Here is a 21122-nt window from a genome sequence, read left to right on the forward strand (position 1 = left end):
CCTAAACGTAGGGGGTTGGGATGTTTGAATGGTGTGATTTGTGTGCTATTTGTTGCTGATTTTTTGATGCATTTCATGTCATAGAGTCCGTGTTATTTTAATTAAGAGGATAGTAGCACGAGTGTTTTCTCACTGCTATCCTTTCATCGCTGCAATGCATTAATGAATAAGCAATTAAAAGCCTGGTTGTGCACAAGCACATTGCTGATTTGAAAATGATGTTTGAGCACTTTAGGATCAAATTCACTTTTGCATGTGCATGAAATCATGGTGTCAGAGAATTAAAAAAACCTAGATGCATAGTACTTGTTTTCAATGACAATGACCCACATTGAGTGTGGCAAGGCATCCTAAGCTGTAGGATAGACGTTCGATTTTTGGGGAATTATTTAGTGAGGACACATGGTTGATCTCCTGGAAACTTTCGAAAATGAAGAGTGGAGTTTGTTCGTTTGTTTTATATGTTGAGCAGTGCATCAAAGGGCCAATCCTTGCGATGTAGGAGAGCTGCAGTGGGGCCCCAATGTTTTCTACCGAGAGGTTGCCTCCCATGTATGTGATTATCGTGGTATTTATTTCCAATGTGTATGGGTTCTCCCTCTGTGGAGTTTATAGAAAAAGAGAAACGTTGGACTACAAAACTATAAAACTATAAATGCATAGATTAGGCTTTAGAGCAGTTTGTCCTTTAGCAGTAGATAGACGCTCCTAGTCCGCAAGGCCGTGAGGGTATGTTTGTCTGTTATGAGCATGAGGTCCGACTAGTGCCATAGCCAGTGCCGGCCCATTTCAGGTCCCATTTGTGGTGCGTTTGCTGGGAGCTGCCAACAAGTGGTGGTTCTCGAAAGAGAGAGAGAGAGAGAGAGAGAGAGAATATTTTGGATAGAACAGAAGATAAGATTTGATGCTAATTAGAGGTAGATTAAAAGCCAAGATTACAGGCTGATTAGGGGTTGATTAGGGTCTATCAAGACTAAAAGCAAGAGAAAGAGACAAGAACCAACTGGGTTTTAAAAAAAACACAGATATAGTGAATCAAAGGGGTGTAGTTCTGCTATTTGAATGTTAATCCAAGTTAACATTTGCATACTTTTTTTTTTGCAGAATGCAGGTGCAGGATGTACCAAGAGAAAGAGAGATATTCACTTTCAATTGGAGGATGAATATGCACCAATGTTCAAAAGAACTGTGGAAAGAGATGATGCAATAAGATGCAGGATGCAACAAGAAAGAAATGCAGGGAAAAAAAATGTGGACCTTTGGGTTGATGGGTGCATTTATCCACCCGATCCACTCACTCGAAGGCCACCACAATTTGAAGGGCTTACATCATTTGTAAAGTTTGCTTGTGAAGGCAATGAAGGATTGTATGGATACACATGCAGACTTGTCACACAAGGAATAGCAGGGGCTCATCAAACCTTGACAAATATGCAAACAAGATTACAAGGGAATATGCAGTCTTTGATGGAAAAGGATAGATTATTGGCTGAGAAGGATAGAGAGAACCAGAACCTACAACAAGCAATGTCTGTCATTGAAGATGCTATGCATGCTACACACGTGCAGAATATGGAGTTACAGTCTAAAGTCAATGACTTGGAGAAGGAGAATCAAAACATAGAGAGGAAGCTCACAAAAACTTTGGAGATTGGGCCCACTTTAAAAACCAAAGAGGCACGTCGGCGCATCCGATCTGTTAAACCAATTGGCCAATTAGCCAAAGGAAGTGGACAATATCATAGACGGATATATGCTCAATCTACTACAATGAGAAATATGTTTCCTCATGCAGAGAATGATACTATTGCCAAAGTCCTTAGCAAGAATATGGTCAAAAATGCATTGGAAAATCGTAAATTCAGGGACATTGTGGATGGTGTTGCTAGTGAACGTCTTAGGGATGTGAGCAACTTGTTTACTGCTACAGATGCTCAGGGATTATGTGACAAGGTGGGAATGAGTTCTGAGTCATATAGTATGCTCTATCAACAATTGGATACAGGTTTTAAGCAAGTCTTCAATACTAAGCGAGTAATGCCTCTGCCAAAACCATTTCACGTGAAGAAGGCTCGAAAACAACTAAATGAGAAAGTTTTAGAACTAATTGGTGAGCCTACGCATCTGGAACACACACACATATTGAAGTATGGTTCCAAAGAAGTTGCCTTTGTATTGAATGCATCCAACAACTTTGTATTGGATATATGTAGGGTTCAGATTGCTATGGTCAAGTTTTACAATATGTCTATGGAAGAATGTAGAGGCAAGCTTAAGTTTGTCCTCAAACTTGATGAGAGTGAGATTATCAAGGGGCAAAAACTTGAGCGTGTGAGTATAACACTTATGAATCGAGCATTGGATCCCAACATCGATGAAAAACATCCTTTATACTTCAGTGTACAATCGGAGAATGAAATATGGTGGCTTGCAGCATTTGAAGTACCAAAGGAGGACCATGAAGTACTTAAAGTTTTTTTTAACCTCACTAATATACCCAGTGTTATTCAACAGCAAAATAATGGAGCAGTTTTACATGTTGAGGGGTTTGGGGACTATCAAGTTGAATGGCATCTTGCAGGTGATTTAAAAACATTGAAGTGTATGTTTGGTTTATCAAATGTAGCAAATGCAAAATTTCCGTGCATATACTGCATGCAAACTAGGAAGAAAGGGAAAGATGGAAAGAAAGAATGGCTTGCCAAGGCAGGACAACAGGGTGCTCCGACACGTGATCAGAAAGTCATGAGAAATGGAATGCTAATTCCAGTGGATCCAAACTGGCGCCCTATTTTGGAAATACCACTAACAAGGGTTCACTTTTGCACATTGCATTGTTTGGTTAGAATAATTGAGAAGCTAGTATATGAATATATATGCTTTGCATACAAGATGCAGCCGGTGTCAGAATCTGATGCTACATGCAAGAAGGTAGAACAAGTCCTCTCTGAAGTTGGATTGCACGGAGGCCAAGTAGAAATAAAAAAGGACGAGAAAAAATCGGGGAAGAGTGGAAATGTTCCTTGTAAACCATGCTTTGGCGGACCCAAGGCTAGGAAGTTTTTATCTCCACCTCGAGATGAGGAAGGCAATATACTAGTAAAACAACCAGAGAAGTACGAAGCATGGAAAAAGTTGCACCTTGCTGTTTCAGATTGGAGCAATGGGGGACGAACGAGGATTGCGAAGGCAGAAGTGTGGATACACCTAGATAGATTAGCAGCTCTCTTACAGAAGTTGGGGTTTATGGATAGTGATGCCAATGCATTTAAAGAGACAGCTGCTAAATTTCATAAGTCCATGGTGGAGGCATGGACTACAAATAGCATAACACACTACATGGTCATTATTATCACCATTGCAAAAAAAAATCATCATTTCGAATTACTTTGTGTTTCTAATCTATTTTCTTGTGCAGCATATACTTGAAGCACATGGTCCATACTTTGCAGATCAAGGAAGTTTGGCAATATGGTCAACTCAAGGCATGGAAAGATCTCACTGGCAAGCTCGCTGTGCTTTTCAAAAGGCAACTGATCATGGAGGTGGCATCAATGATTCCAATTCTATGAGGCAATTATTCCAATGGTGGTATAGGAGACTAGAGATACGATACGAGGAAAAAGAAAAGAAGTCCAAAACATCTCAAGCAGAATCTATAAGTAGGGCAATATATGAAGTGAGAAAAGCAAGATATGAAAACAGCACAGCTAGACAACGGCACGCAGAATGGTTGGCAACCCAAGAGAGAGATGGCAAAAAATGGAGACCTAGATAAATATAATAATTTTGATGCATTTAGAGTCCACAAGAGAGCACAAGTCCCAAGGATATGACACATCAATACTCATATCTCTAACATGAGATGTCTTATAAATTTTCTTTAAAATTTCAAAGGTTTGTCACTATATTTTTCAAAGTCGATTTCGAACTTTGTTTTTTAATTATGAAAAGTCCATTTTGAAATCCTAAGACAAAGATATGAAAATTCTAAACATTGGAACATTCATTGGCCTAGAGAGAGAGGGGGGGCATGAGGGGGGTGGCAGGAGATAGAGAGAGGTAGGGATGGGGTGGAGAAATGAAATGAAATGATAAATTTAAAATTCATTTACACCACAGTAAGTTTGAAAGTTTCGTATTTAAGTCGTCTCTCCTTTCATTTTTTCCCATTGCTCTCCACTCTACCCTCCACCTTTCTATCCTTCATCATCACAGCCATGGCACGTTCCAAGCTTCCTATCAAAAAGGCGCCTGCGAGAGCAAGAGCTCAACACTCTTCCGAATCTAGTGAGCGTACTGTGAGTGACAAAGATCCCCTGGTGACTGATAACGGTGGCCCTACTGCAGCCAATAATGGTGGCGCTATTGTGGCCAACAATGGTGGCCCTAGTATGGTCGATAATGATGGTTCGCCATTGTCCAGAAATGGTGGTCCACATGCTCCAGCTGCTCCACCTCCCACTACTGCTCCAACTCGTAATACACGCCCTCCAACACATAAAAAGCGAAGATGGAGACCAGGCACAGCTGCGCTACGCGAGATAAGGAAATTCCAGAAGAGTGCCGACTTGATTATTCCTAAGGCACCATTCTCCAGGTTGGTGCGAGAAATACTGCAAGATCTACAGTCAGGGCATCATCACAAGTTCTTTTCGAGGAACCAGGCAAGGAATGTGGGGCGATGGTCAAGCCAAGCCTTGCTTGCTCTCCAAGAAGCAGTTGAAAGCTACTTGATTGATCTAATGAGTGATGGTCAACTTTTAGCCATTCATGCCCGACGTATCACTATTAAGCCCATAGATCTGGTTCTTGTTCGCAGGATCCGCAATAACAAGGATGCATTTAATCTTAATGTCAACAATATGCTTTGAGAAGCTACATTGTAATTGGATCTATGTTTTTAGCTCAGGTTTGGTTGTAGATTGTAAGGATCTTAGTTTTGGGTTATCTTTCCAATAGACCTTCAAGTATTTGATAGTAGTGGCCTGCAAAATGGAGCTAAATTTTCCCTAGCTCTAGTTGTACTTGGTGCGATGCACTATCTACCGTGTATTTCATAGTTTCGCAATGCTAAATCCAATATGTGATATTCTATTTTGACCATGTTTCGCATTGTGTGAATTTTCAAGTTTCCAATTTTGTAAGTAGTTTTGTTGAGGATAAATTCAATGTGCAACCACGTACACGTCGGTGATCACTTGTACATGGGCCGATGCACTATATCCTTACTATATTTAGTGGTTTGGCAACAGTATATCTGATGCGATATTCCATTTTACCCATGATTTATTTTTTGTTAATTTTTAAGTTTCCAATGTTTCGCATTGCGAGGTTGACAATACATTTAATCTGCAGTTGCACACACTCATTATCAATACATTTAATCTACAGTTGCGAGGTTGACAATACATTATCAGTGCAGTATAATGCAGTTAACGCATTTTCAAAAAAAGATTGAACCGTCAAATTTATAAATCGGAATCCGGTGAAACTTCACCCTCATGCTGGGCATTAGAAAAACTCATTTATATTAAAAATTTGGCCCCATCAGAAGCCTCTGGGTCACCTGTCCGGAGGCTCGCGTCTGGGGCCCTGAATTTGGGGATTTAGGGCCCCAGACGCGAGCCTCCGGACAGGTGATCCAGAGGCTTCTGTTGGGGCCAAAAAATTTTTGGATGGTTGATGTGTCCTTGAGGAGCCTACAGGTAAAATTTCATGTGAATCGGAGCACTGGTGATATTTTTCCTAAGCGTGGATTCATTAATTGAAATTTTAGGGTTTTTGAAAAGTTTGGCTATAAGTTTAAAGTTTCACCTCATTTTACACATTTCACTTTTGAGTTCTGAGTTCTCTCTCCTAGAAGACATGGTACGCACCAAGCAAGCGGCCCGGAGATAGCCCCCTGGAAATTCCATACGGCAGCCACGTCCTCCAGCTCCACCACCACCACCACCATGCCAGCATCGCAAGCGTCGATGGAAGCCAGGCACAGTGGCTCTTCGCGAGATCCGCCACTACCAGAAGACCACTCACCTCCTGATACCGAAGGCTCCATTCCAGAAGTTGGTGCGGGAGATCATGGAGGGCATACTGATCATGAACAACAGGAACCAGTTTCCAAACACATCACGCGCGAAACAACCGGATCGCTGGACTGCCCAGGCCCTCCTCACACTACAAGAAGCTGCTGAAGCCTACCTCATCGACTTATTTGGAGACTCAGTCTATGCAGCGGTGCATGCAAGGAGGGTCACTGTCACCGAGAGGGATCTGCGGATAGTCAGGTTCTTTCGACGATGGAAAGATAGTCCTCGCGGAGGTCAGCAAGGATAGAGGTGTACAAACTCAAAAGCACATGGAATGTAGCTTCTGAAGACATTTTGTAAAGCCTTGGTTGTAATGGACCCCATGTAAAATTGTTATTAATACAAATACAAAGTTTTTGGCGCGTCTTATTTTTGTTTAGTCACTTGATATTTATTTTATTTACGTCGTTGAGTTATCGTTACATGCGTTCGAACAAATACATGTTGCGCACGAATTCGATAAAGCACTGTGTATTAAATTTAGGGTACGAATCGTGTTACGTATAAATTCGATAAATAAATGTAACATTCAAGTAAAAAAAAACAGTAAATGACACGTATCACAAACTACATTGCACGCGAATCCAACAAACATCAGTTTTCATTACTTGAAGAGAAGATTACAAAGTGCAGTACATCAGTGATGCGATATCAGTAGGCAATAAGTACATCTATTCTCTCCTAGGCTTCTTGGAGCTAGGCTCCCCATGGTCAGAGCTATTCTTGATCATAGGCAACAATACATTTTGCCCCAATAGTTCCTGTCTAATGACAGTGGGGTCTTCAACACCGGCAACCATGCCACGGTGTCGAAGGGTTTTCGAAAGCCAAGTCGCGACCACTGAGGACTTTGAATAATTTCAGGATAGAAGATTCAACATATGAATAATCCTAATGATCAATTTTCCACACAGCAACAAGTTCCAGACGGTTTTGTTTTATGGTTGTGAGTGTATTCCTTCAGATTTTATGACAACATTACAATATGAATGGATTATGGCATCTACACATGGCTCTTGTAAGTTTCGTAAAGCTGAATAATGCTTGTCACCTCAAACTCCAACATACATGTGAATGCAGGAAATAGCCAGCCTGCTAACCTCTTTGAAAAGGTTTTGTATTAAATGTCAGTCTGAGAAGCATCAGTAGGTGCTAGTTGTATTCCAATACAGAAATTAAATTCGCATGACATTGCATGATCAAACGAGCAATAAGTCTTTGCTAATGTTTTCTGATTTTTGTTTTTAATGACTTCATAGGCATCAGGTTGCAATATCACTGAAAATTTCTGGTAGACCTGGTTTCCTTTATGAAGTCTTGTGCTACTAGGCTTCAATTACACAACCTCAAAAACTCCCAAGTGTTGCACCTTGCATGCTGTAAGAGAATATGCACCTGCAATCCTGCTTAGTTTACCACACTACCATTAGCCAAAGGACTACTTGGTATTAAGCATGATAAACACAAACATCTTCCCTTTTGATCACTTCATAGTTTTTGTGGTGGCAAATCCTAATCCTCATCTGAGTTAGAAAATTTGATGGAATGAGATTACAAGTCAATCATCCCTCCTCTGTAAGAACCGTGCTTCTTCTTTGTCTTTTCATGCCGAAAATCTCTTCCTCGGACTTGCCCAAGAACTTCTTGAGCTTTAGCATCATAGCCCTCATCAGCACCATCTTTTGCCCAGTATGAATTGTCTTTCAGACGGGGAATGAAAGAAATCCACCTTGTCAACATCTACTCTCTTGAAAGCCAAGGCACCAGTAGGCGTCTTTTGTTTACCATCTTTCAGCTTTTCTTTTCCAGCCTGATCCACATCTTCTTTATCCCCTTGTTCTAAAGACTCTATCCTTGGCAATTCTTTTGCAGTTCCGTTACAACTAGTAGAGACAGTGTTACCAAGTATATGTTTACCATCCTCTGCAACCTTTTGATTCTTTCCACACGCATTCTTCTTTTCTTTCTTTTCAGCCAGACCATTACCTAAAGCAGGATAACTCGCACGTGCATCAGCTTACTTGCCTTCAGTATTTGCCACTAATTCTCCTGAGGTAAACCTCAAATAACACTAGGTTCAGCATCAGTTACTTTGGTTCCTGATTGACCAGAAAAAATCTGAATTTCCCCTTCCTTTGGGCCAAGATCTGCAGGTAAGCTTTCCACACCTTTATTTGCATGTTTCTTCTTCCTTTTGGGCAGTTGCATCTCGGGTTACCAGTCTGCCAAAATTACTTATTCTTCTCCGTCTTCGGCATAGAATGAAAGATCAAACATAACAACTAAGTATGTACAAAGTATTAAATCACACACATGACTTTTGGGTGGTTTGCACACCTCGAATGCGCAGCAATACGACATCCACCCCCTCTAATCCTGCGCATCCTCCGGATGGGCCAACTACCCATGATCATTATCATCAAGATCCACAAACAAATCAATCTCTTCGTTATGCATTTCCGGTTGATCAACAAGATTATCAGCCATATCATCTGTCTCTTCCATTGGAGTTTCTTGTCGTTGCTCTTCTCTCGAAAATTCTTCCAATGCATAATCCTCATCATCTCTTTTCTTGAAAATCTTGATTCTTTTTCCAGCAATAGGCACTCTAAGCACTGTTCCATCCAATTTTGTCAGCTCATATGTTGCATTATCAAAGACATGTCTGACTATGTATGGCCCAAACCATCTTTTCACCATCTTCCGAAGTGCAATATGCTGATTTTCAAGGCTGCTATCAAAGACCAATACCCAATCTCCCTCTTCTATTGCTCTAGGCCGCAAGCGATGCCTGTTATCAAACCTGTCCTTGTTCCTTAGTCTAGCAACTTTCAACCTGTCAATAGCTAGCTGAATATCCTCAGGTTTCCTCTCCAACTGTCGAATCCGAAGAGCTAAGAGCTCCTCTCTCGTCAAATCCTCCTGCCATGGTAAAACTGACCAAGTCAAAGCACAAGTCTCAATCGGCATAACAGGTTTCTGACCATACATCAACTCTGCAGGCATATATCCTGTGGTAACACTATGAGTCGTACGATCAGCCCATAAAGCAAATGGTAAAAGTCTTGGCCATTCTCCAATCCGTCCTCTGCATGCTTTGGCTAATGCTTTCACTATCGGCGGATGCCCTCTTTCACTCTTCCCATTTCCCTCTGGATTGTATGCTGTGGTTAGAGCCAATTTGATTCCTAGCTGAGAGAAAAACTCCCTAGCTTCATCTGCATCCAATTCACCACGATCCGCAGTGATCTTACCCACACAACCATACCTGCAGAAAATTTCCTCCAATAAGAACTTACACACTGCACTAGTGGTCTTCGTTCTCAAAGATCTGCCCTCAACATGATTAGTAAGATCCTCTCTAGCCAAAACAATGTATCTCATCTGCCATAGACCCATAGGCATGGTAACCAAATCAACTACCCACTTATAATGAATGCATAGCGGATAGGTCGGATGAAGCTCATCTCTATGACGCACTACTGAATACATCTGGCAGTCTCTGCAAGTCTCAACAAAGTGAGAAACATCTCTATACATGCCTTTCCACCAATATTTCTCCTTGATTTTCTCATAAGTAGCCCATACTCCTCTATGACCAGCCCAAGGACTCTCATGAAACTCCCTCATCACCTGTAACTGTGTCTCTCTATCGCAGACAACCCGCAACGGTAATCCGCCTCTTTTCTTCGGATGCTTCCAAAGAAATCCGTCCTTGAGAAAATAACCATAGGCTTTCCTTCTGATCTTCTTGAACTCTTCATCTGTCCATTCATCTCTTTTGCTTAGTGTACTAAGGTACCTGCCAATCTGCAACCAATCTCCAGCATAGAGCTCTTCTGTGAAAGCCACAATATCATAGACATGACAAACATGATCAACCATAGTGGCTGAAATTTCTGCATCATCCTCTTCTGCAAGTAGAGTCTCCTCATCATCATACCTGGCTCTAGACAACATATCTGCCACTGGATTATCCTTCCCTGCTATGTGTTTAAATTTCGGATTTAATGACTTGATGTATGCAATCCATCTCAACATGGCTATATCCGGAGTAGAGCAACTCGTGATCATACCAATCAATGGCAAACAATCTGTCTCTACCACAACTGAAGCTCCAATAAAGTACTCCTTGTCACATTTGAGAGCCGTGACAATCCCCAATAACTCCCTCTTGATTTGCGGATATCTCCTCTGTCTCTCGTTTAGGACTTTCGCCCCAAACCGAATAGCATACCTATTTCCATCTACATCATCTTGACCCACAGCCCAACCTATGCCAATTGGACTAGTGTCAACTGTCAATACAATAGGCCTATCACAATTATAATCCGCTTTCCTGAGAGTAGGAGCATTCTGCAATAACTTCTTCAATTTCCGCATGGCTCTAGTGTGGCTCTCATCCCAATAAAATTTCTGCCCCTTTCGAAGCAACTGATACAAACAATCTGCAATGTGTGCAAAATGAGGTATCCAAATCATATAAAACACGCAAGCACCAATGAATCTCCGTACCTCTGAAGTAGTAGAACAATACTCTGCAATCTTGCCTATAGCATTCACCTTATCAGGTGAGGGTTTCCTGCCATAATATCCACACATATGCCCAACAATGACAACCTCATTCACTCCAAAAACAGATTTTTGCCCTGAAAGTGTCAAGTTCACTTCTTCTAACCTGGCCAAAATCTTCTCACATGCTGAAATATGATCAGCCACAAAGTACCTGCATCCCTGCTCATTTAGGCTCTCATTCTTCTCTTCTTCTGCACACCCCTTAATGGGCACATCATCCAAGAAAGGCATAGTAAGCTGAGGTATGTAATCACGAAGAACCTTATGCATGGCATTCATCATATGCGCAACAGAATTAGTGGCACCTTGAGGTAAGGTACACATCCTGACAAGCCCAATAGGAGTTCTCATGGTGGTTATGTCCCTGCTTTCCAAAGCCAGCTGAAACTAATCATATCCTGAATACAAATCACCCAAAGAATAGATGGCACGTCCAGCAAATGCCTCAGCAAACTCATCCACAACTGGACCAATACCAACATTCCTGATAGTAACTCTGTTCACTGGCTGCATGTCCTGAATAAATCGAAGAGTACCATTCTTCTTTGGAACTGTAAACCACCTGTTTGAGTATGGTGCAGATGAAGGCTCAAGGATTCCCATCCTGATTTTCTCATTCAATAAATCAATCAGCTTTGGCAAGTGTGCTTTAGGCACTGGAATAGGTCGGAGATTCCATGGAATATGAGGAATAGTAAAAATGACCATAGGAGCAACAATATCAGGATTCACACATCCAACCTCATGTGGGACAAAAGCAAATCCCCTTCCATGACGCTCAAGCATCTCCTGAAAGCATTGCTTCTCCATGGGTAACAAAAAATCACCATTTCCAATTTTCAATTCAGCAAGTGTCTCTGCTGAAAATTTATGACCAATATGCTCCGGATTCCTCAAAATTTGCTGTTTAGTAGCCCTTTCTATTTGCTGATCACTGTCAGGTGGAAGCGGTACAGCAACCGGCTTCACCTTCTTATCCACAGTTTTGTATTTCGTGTCAACCCTGGCTTCATTATGCTCTTCTGCATTACATAAACCTTGCTGTAAATCAGCAATTCTGCACTCCAATGGCTGAATATTCTCAGCCCTCTGCTCTATGGACTGCATAGAAACAGCCCCAAACTCTGAATGCTGAAATATTTCAGCAGTAAACTCTGTTGGCTGAAAATTTTCAGCCCTCTGTCTCTCTGAAAGCTGATCATAACCAGCTGGAAACTCTGTTTGCTGAATTTCTTCAGCACTCAACACTCTTTGCTGAGTTACCTCAGCCTCTAACTCAATCTGTGACATAAAATCTGCAATTTCATGAAACATGTCCAGGGACTGCACTAATACATTACCATGACAATTCAGCATATCAGTTTTCAGCATATCTCCCATTTCTGACATCGTATCTGCACAAATCACACTGTCATACATACCATCTATGTGCTCATCATCCTCCAAAATTCCTGCATTTTTCAAAATTTTCTCCTTCCTGCATATATACTGCCTGGCAGCTCTAGGAAACCTAGAAGTCTTCTGATAACTCATTGAACTGTTTGCTGAAATCCCAACATAACCGGAGGAGAAAACACTGCTGCTGCCAGGAGGCGAGAACTCCAATCTCCTCTCCTCTGTACCACCGTCGTCTCGCGAAACGGCGGTACCTAATGAAAACCTGAATCCCTCACAGTGGGTAAGGGTGCATCTCTGAGAGTATCCCTGTTTCTAACATGGTTCACACATACAGTCATAAACTGAACTGCTCTCATACCATCTTTACTGCGAATCCGTGCATAAGCAGATCCATCATCCATGACCTTTGTCTCCATGCGCATCTCTGTAATGAATGGCTGTCCAAGAATTATGGGATACGAGCATGAATCCTGCACAAAGAAATGAAAATCCTCCTCTACATCACCAATAGAAACCTTGACACTAGGGCAAGCAGCATATAAATCACCTGCAGTATTATTGGCGGCTCTCATACGCCACCCATGCTCTACATCCATAGGCCATCTGTTACTCTCATAAACTCCACGAACAATGAGATTAATCTCTGAACCATGATCAACCAATGCAACATAAGGCACCTGTTTCTCTCCAATCTTTACCATCGTCTCTGTAGTTGCCCTAGCCCAATGGCTCCGCGAGAAGTGACTACGTGGTATCAAAACAGGCTCATCAATTTTAGCATAATGCATAGGCTGAACCCTCTTCTCTACCTGCGGAAAAACAGAAGCATTATCAACCATGACCTCATCATCATCCTCATCCAACTCTCCAATCAAAACTCCCTGTGTATCAGTGGTAGTCTATGCATGTCTTTTCCTCTTCAGGACCTCCTGAAACTCTCTTTTTGAGATGCCCAAAATCTCGGAAATAGTGAAAGTCACCTCACTGCCAAGTATCTTATCATTAAAGATTTTCTTCATGTCTGTAGATGTCTCAATATCGGACATCAATCTGAATCCTGGCTGCTTTCTCTCTCTAGGCTCTTGCCTCTTTTCCCTCTTTTGAGCATCCTCCATCTGTCGATCTGGCCCTGGTCTTGAAGACGGTCCTGCAGTAGGTGGAGTAACAAACTCACCCCCTCTAGTCTTCTTAGCTGCACTTGGATTTTCTTCATCCCTCTTATGCTTCTCCTCAACAAATACATCTGCACCATGAGATTTAGCCAAATAAGCATAAATAGAATACCTGTCAACAGGCGAGTCCCATCCTGTCTCTGATCTGATGCTAGAGCCTGCGCTAGTCAAAACAGTTTGCTGAATTTTTCCCTTGTTTGCAGTCTCCATAGCATAAGTCCATAGTGCGGACTGAGTTTCCGATCCCTTCTCAATCTGTACTCCATATGCAGAAGCATCACCTCTAGCTGCCACATAAGAAGTACGCGCAGCCATGTCCTCCACTAACTTCTTCATTCCACCTTTACCAAAGTTGGTAGCAAGTGGAGCTCCTGTCTCAGTCAACCAAATCTTACCATCTTGCCCCCAGTATACCAAATTCTGCCTCCTTGCATCCTGGAAAGAGTCACAATCCCTGCAATGCTGATGCTCCGTACTATCACACCAAATACATCTCCGATCTCTCCTAGGAGCACTAGGAGCACTCCTAGGTGCAGTAGGAGCACTAGAAGAAGTAGTAGGCACAGTCGAAGCAAACTGCTCCTTCAACTTACCCACCAACTCCGCTTTGACTGACTCAAGTGTCAAATCTGTGATACCTTTGATTATGTCATCAAGAGAAGTAGGCACCGATGGAGCGGATGGTTTTGGAGCAGAAGGTGTAGGCATCGGTCGTGGAACAGGAGGAATAGGTGGAGTAGAAACAGTAGGCACTGGCATAGGCCAAGAAACTGGCTGAGGAGGAGAAGAAATAACAGGGATAGAAGTAGGCATAGGAGCTGATGATGGTGTAGGTGTCATGGAACCATTCTGTAGGCGAGTCTTCCATATCCTCCTCTTGGTCAAAGTCGAGACTGCATCCTGAGCATCCTGCCAATCAGTTTTAAGACCCATAGGCTTCGTGCGATCTTCAAGAAGCTCACCCAATTCTTCTTGAAGAGCAGGATCTGCAGCTTGCAAGAAAAGTTCAACTTTTTCAACATCTAATGCTCTTTGTTCAATGGCATCAAGCTGACTATACCTCTCTTCGAATTCTCGAATCAACTCCGAAGCAGCAAGACCTTTGTTTGGCATGTAGACCCACTCTCGGAATGACCGTCGAGTAGCCATACCAAAGTCCTCAAGGAAGTATTCTTCTTTTAGAGCCTTCTTAAAATCTTGCCAATGTGTATTTTGAATAAAAAGATCAGTCACTTTTGTCCTCAAAGCAGGTGTGACAAGACGAAGGAAGTACTTATTCATAAGTCCAGCAGGAACTCCAAAAAACCCCGTCTTGATCTCATATGTCTTCAAATATGCTGAAACATTACGCCCATCAAATAGCTTCTTCTCACTCTCAACTGCTTCAATAGCCTTAGTTGCGCTGTTTGCATTCTCCTGCTCCGAATAGAGTTGCCTTTGCTGAGACAACTGCTGTTGATGCAATTGTTGTTGCTGCTGCATATACATTTGTGTTTGCTGATTTTGGAGCTGCATATACATGGACATATTCTGCAAAATCTGTTTTAGATCCTCCGTTGAAGTACTTGACGCAGCAGTCATAGATGGAGCTGAAGTAGAGGTAGCTGGAATTGTAGAAGAAGCTGAAATAGAGGCTGAAGTATCTCCCATCCTGAAATTTCTGCGACGCTTTCACGTCGGGTTCACCAAAGATGTCGAAGGGTTTTCGAAAGCCAAGTCGCGACCACTGAGGACTTTGAATAATTTCAGGATAGAAGATTCAACATATGAATAATCCTAATGATCAATTTTCCACACAGCAACAAGTTCCAGACGGTTTTGTTTTATGGTTGTGAGTGTATTCCTTCAGATTTTATGACAGCATTACAATATGAATGGATTATGGCATCTACACATGGCTCTTGTAAGTTTCGTAAAGCTGAATAATGCTTGTCACCTCAAACTCCAACATACATGTGAATGCAGGAAATAGCCAGCCTGCTAACCTCTTTGAAAAGGTTTTGTATTAAATGTCAGTCTGAGAAGCATCAGTAGGTGCTAGTTGTATTCCAATACAGAAATTAAATTCGCATGACATTGCATGATCAAACGAGCAATAAGTCTTTGCTAATGTTTTCTGATTTTTGTTTTTAATGACTTCATAGGCATCAGGTTGCAATATCACTGAAAATTTCTGGTAGACCTGGTTTCCTTTATGAAGTCTTCTCAAGGCTGCTGCCACTTTGTTTATGTGCTTTGCTGGTTACATCCTTAAATTTCTTCTCAGACAAGTACTTCATGATTTCCCATAGAGGAACAGCAGAGCAGCAGAATACAGAGAGATTGATGTTTTCCCCTGCACCTTCATGGACACCTTGGCCACCTCTGTCTTTAAGCCTTGGTTAGCCTTCCTTCCTTTCTTCCTTCGTGCTCTCTTGCAAGTTCTGTCTGAATAATATTCAGGTGCTGTCAAACTGGTAATAGTTGCCCAATTTAGGCTTGATTGCCTCTGAATAATAATCAGTTGCTGTCATCTGCCCTGCTGCCTTGCCCTGTGCTACTAGGCTTCAATTACACAACCTCAAAAACTCCCAAGTATTGCACCTTGCATGCTGTAAGAGAATATGCACCTGCAATCCTACTTAGTTTACCACACTACCATTAGCCAAAGGACTACCTGGTATTAAGCATGATAAACACAAACATCTTCCCTTTTGATCACTTCATAGTTTTTGTGGTGGCAAATCCTAATCCTCATCTGAGTTAGAAAATTTGATGGAATGAGATTGCAAGTCAATCATCCCTCCTCTGTAAGAACCGCGCTTCTTCTTTGTCTTTTCATGCCGAAAATCTCTTCCTTGGACTTGCCCAAGAACTTCTTGAGCTTTAGCATCATAGCCCTCATCAGCACCATCTTTTGCCCAGTATGAATTGTCTTTCAGGCGGGGAATGAAAGAAATCCACCTTGTCAACATCTACTCTCTTGAAAGCCAAGGCACCAGTAGGCGTCTTTTGTTTACCATCTTTCAGCTTTTCTTTTCCAGCCTGATCCACATCTTCTTTATCCCCTTGTTCTAAAGAATCTATCCTTGGCAATTCTTTTGCAGTTCCGTTACAACTAGTAGAGACAGTGTTACCAAGTATATGTTTACCATCCTCTGCAACCTTTTGATTCTTTCCACACGCATTCTTCTTTTCTTTCTTTTCAGCCAGACCATTACCTAAAGCAGGATAACTCGCACGTGCATCAGCTTGCTTGCCTTCAGTATTTGCCACTAATTCTCCTGAGGTAAACCTCAAATAACACTAGGTTCAGCATCAGTTACTTTGGTTCCTGATTGACCAGAAAAAATCTGAATTTCCCCTTCCTTTGGGCCAAGATCTGCAGGTAAGCTTTCCACACCTTTATTTGCATGTTTCTTCTTCCTTTTGGGCAGTTGCATCTCGGGTTACCAGTCTGCCAAAATTACTTATTCTTCTCCGTCTTCGGCATAGAATGAAAGATCAAACATAACAACTAAGTATGTACAAAGTATTAAATCACACACATGACTTTTGGGTGGTTTGCACACCTCGAATGCGCAGCAATACGACAACGGGCCACCATGGAGAAAAGTGGGCCAGACCTAGTACTCGTGAATAAGTAGAGAAGCTTCGAACGTCGAAGCAACACTACTTTCTCCAGGCTGGAGTTGGTCGGGATGGTCTTGAAGGGCCCAGCCTTTGTTAGTGCCCTCAACTTCAAGAAGTTCTCTGCAAAAGCAGGGGAGCATGTCTTATGAAATACAATAATGTCGTTGACAAGCTGCCCAACATACTCCTTCAATGCCGAGTCTTGCACCCTTCCTTGGCTACCAGATCGGCCACCCTGCCTAGATGAAAACTCATCTATATAGACAATCTCTTGCAACACACAAGTTCAGTATCAGACTCACTATGCATGGAGTGTGCTGAAGATATATAAATCATATTCATATGAAACTTAACCAGTAGGGCCTCTAGGGCATCGGAAGCACACACATGTGTTTTTGTCGGGATCGGGCCCCCAGATGTGCCCTGGCCGGAGGCTCGCGTCTGGGGGCCTGAATCTGCACCCAGACGCGAGCCTCCGGCCAGGGCACATCTGGGGGCCCGATCCCGACAAAAACTGCAGATTCAGGCCCCCAGACGCGAGCCTCCGGCCAGGGCACATCTGGGGGCCCGATCCCGACAAAAACATATGTGTGTGCTCCCGATGCCCTAGAGGCCCTACTGGTTAAGTTTCATATGAAACCGAGAACATTACCTTCTCTGCATCATCTATCTGCCGCTGTAATGGAGCATCCAGGTCAGCTCCTGCCACTGGGCTGCCCTCGTCTCTCTCCTGGGTAGGCACTGCATAGTCGGGTCGAGGACCAAAAAGGCTTTCCTGCAATCGCTCGAACTCCTCATCAGAGATCTGATACTGTGGCGCCGCATCCTCAATCTGCTCCTGGATGCTCACAATGGCAGAGATGTCATCGATGCTCGTGCCATCATAACGAGCCACCTCATCAACATGTGGTGGGGCATCCTGTAAATCAAAATCTATGAAATCACTAGGTGCATCACGCACCATGATACAGTATAGTTCTTCTTCCCTAAGCTCCAACAACTCTAGCACATCCTGCATGAGTAGATATTCCACCCCCTCGATGGTGATAGCATGGAGAGAAGAGAGGGGTGGCTCTTCGCTCGTGGGCATCTCATCAGGGCAGGGAGGTGGGTGCACAATGGCCAAGCTCTGTGCTGCCTCAACACTCAGATCGAGAGTGATCTCCTCAGGCTCCCTCTCAAAGTACTCTAATAGTGGCCGAGAGGGTGCGTCGATGTCCTCGTCACTGTCCTCTTGCACCTCAGTGCACATAACATATATGGCAAAGGCGGCATCCCTCTCAATGAGATCCATCGTGACGTGGTCCTGTGACGAGGTGGGCACTGCTCTAGCGCGGAGATGTTGCCCCACATGCACCAGGGCTTGACTTATCACCTTTGCATGGCTGGATCCGGCACACAAACTATACAAAAAATCCATGGGAACCCACCTGAGAGTGGAGTCGGGAATAGAGCAAGTGAGAGGGTTCACTGCATCACAAAACGATGCTAGTATACTAGAGTCAGGGTCTACAGCGGAAAGCGAGCTCTCTAGACTCAAGGTCACGCAAAACCTAGGGTATATCTGGTCCCCTATGTGCGCGTAGCATGTGGAACTGATCCATGCGGCGAAGGCGGGAGTGATAGCCATGGCACACAAAGAGAGAAGGAATGAGAGCACAAGTGTAGGGAAGTGGAGAATGAAAGCGAAAATGAGTTTGGAGTTATAGCTTTTATGTGTCTAGGGTTTTAAATAAAGGTTCTTTATAAAGTTATTAATTCTAAAGTTTCAAATTAAAACTCTTACCTTAGTTTCTTTATTTCAGTACTTTAAAGTCACTGTTAAAATTACTCATACAGACAAACGCTTCATTCTACATTATTATATCCTCGAATATGTTTGGGTCGCTGAGTATATTCAAGTCTAACGAGAGAAAATATATAATTTTTTAAAGAAAATAAATCTAAAAGGCCTTGAAATTCCCTTTGGATCCAATTTAATATTAAAATGTAATAAACGAGCAGCAGAGATGCGCTACAATATATCATTGTGCAAAGACAATATTCTCTAGATTATAGACCTCTAACCTGCAATTTAATTATGATTTTTAACTGCACGATTGAGTAATTACAGTATGTATTATCGCACGCTTGGATCACAGTAAACTAAAATTTAAAGTACTCAGAAGTTCAAAAAAGGTATGTATTCGCTCTTTATAAAGTTTTTTTACAAGGATTCCACTATCTCAAGATATGTGGAGAAGCACATTGTTTACATGTCATGGATTGCTCACTACGAGTCCTGACTTTTCTATTATCTAACTTGAAATAGAAGTTGTAGAGGGGCTCACTAGACATTAATTGGATTTCTTGTCTCAGAAAATAAATGGGCCAATGACTCTCTGCACTGACTACGAAAGGATTATGACCACTCCACAAGATTACCACATCTACGAGCGCTGTATGTGTGTCATCTCGGATATCTTGATCCAAGCTGATCCACTCCCCTCGCAAAAGTCGCCATCTTCTATATCGAAAGCGAACGCACAGAGTTTGTCTAGCAATGAAATACCTGTAATAAAAACAAAAATAATGGTAAGTGATCAATGCGACTAACATAACAATTCATCTAAGCGAGACCTATGTCAATTAAATCAAGGTATACAAAGTAGTAAAAAAGTTTTACCTGAATGTAATATCAGATTGGTTGACCCTGCACTCAATCGTCTCATCAAAATGTGTTCTTTTGACTTCCCAAGACTCACCCAATAGCTGACTCATCCATTCCTCGGATGGACACTTGCATTGATAAGTAATCTTTGTTTTCTTCAAAACATCACATGAACCAAACAAATGTGCAAACAATGAGAATGGAATAAACCAATTAAGATGCACATCTTTGGAGCCTGTGGTGGGTTTCATAGCACTATTGATGTCAGATTTTATCTTCGACTTGCAAGCTCCTGACAACTCCAAGCTACCAATGAACCATTCACCACTAGACAGTGGTGGCAATGGGACATGCTGCAATCTCTGGCTTTCTACCACATACAATGAATTATAAAAAAAGATATTTTGAGTGGCAAGTTGACTTGTAGAGGTATTATCATAGATCAAAGAACCTATCTCTTCATGCCAAACATGTATCTTGCCGCTTAAACATTCCACATTCTGCCATTCATGCAAAGTCGATGGATATAGAGTTGTCAATCAAACAAGACTGAATTAGAATACTGCAAAGACTTTTAAAAACAACTCTGATACAAAAGAATAATCAATGATAAAATTTAACAACTTACTGTTTTGTTTATAATTTGCAATGTTGTTCTCGTCGTGTACAGAGATTTGTTTATGTGTATAAACATGTTGAATCAACACTTCTGTTACTGCACTTGTGCCATTAAACACTTTTCTGAACTCTAGAATTCTACCTTTCCAATGTTTGCTAGGGTTTGCAACATCCTTGCGCTTGACCTTGAAACTCCCTCGAGTACTTGGGTGCATCAAAATCCAATCCAACTTATAATACTTATCACAAATCCAATTACCGCCATTATCTTTCCTGTTGAAGACCTCCACTGCAAGTATGCTACTGATATTTTTCCTCCGTGAAGACATCTGTAACAACCAAATACAAAAGTTACCTATCAACATGTGTATAATTTGCAAATGTTATCTCCAAATGAAATTAAATTTAAATGGATCAATTTAAAAAAGAAACATTGTACCTGTAATTTCTTTCACAAAGATCCCTAGATATATTGAACAAGAAGTTGACTTATAGCAAGACCATTGTTCCTTCACTGACAGATTCCTGTAGTACAAAAACAAAAGAAATATTGGGTCAACACATACATATAACTTATATAGGCTTTGTCCAAATGCATTGAAATTTAACCATGGAACAGTAGTAAAAAATGGCAATATACCTGTGGCTTTCTCTGCAAAAAATCCCAAAGATGTTGTAGAAGTTGAGTTCTTAATAAATCATTGTTCTTCACCCTCGGAGATTCTTGGAGTAAAAAAACAAAGGAAAGCTCAGTATGCATGTAACTTGTATACATTTTGTCTAAACGAGATAAAATTTAACAGTGGAGCAACAAAAAAACAAGACAATATACCTGTAACTTTGTTTACAGAGAAACCCTAAGATGTTGAAGAAGAAGTTGAGTGTTCAAAATCCCAAAGATGTTGTAGAAGTTGAGTGCTTAATAAATCATTGTTCTTCACCCTTGGAGATTCTTGGAGTAAAAAAACAAAGGAAAGCTCAGTATGCATGTAACTTGTATACATTTTG

Source organism: Lygodium microphyllum, chromosome 20 (genome assembly GCF_053477565.2).
Source record: "Lygodium microphyllum isolate KBCC chromosome 20, Lygodium_microphyllum_v1.1.10, whole genome shotgun sequence".
NCBI lineage: Eukaryota > Viridiplantae > Streptophyta > Polypodiopsida > Schizaeales > Lygodiaceae > Lygodium > Lygodium microphyllum.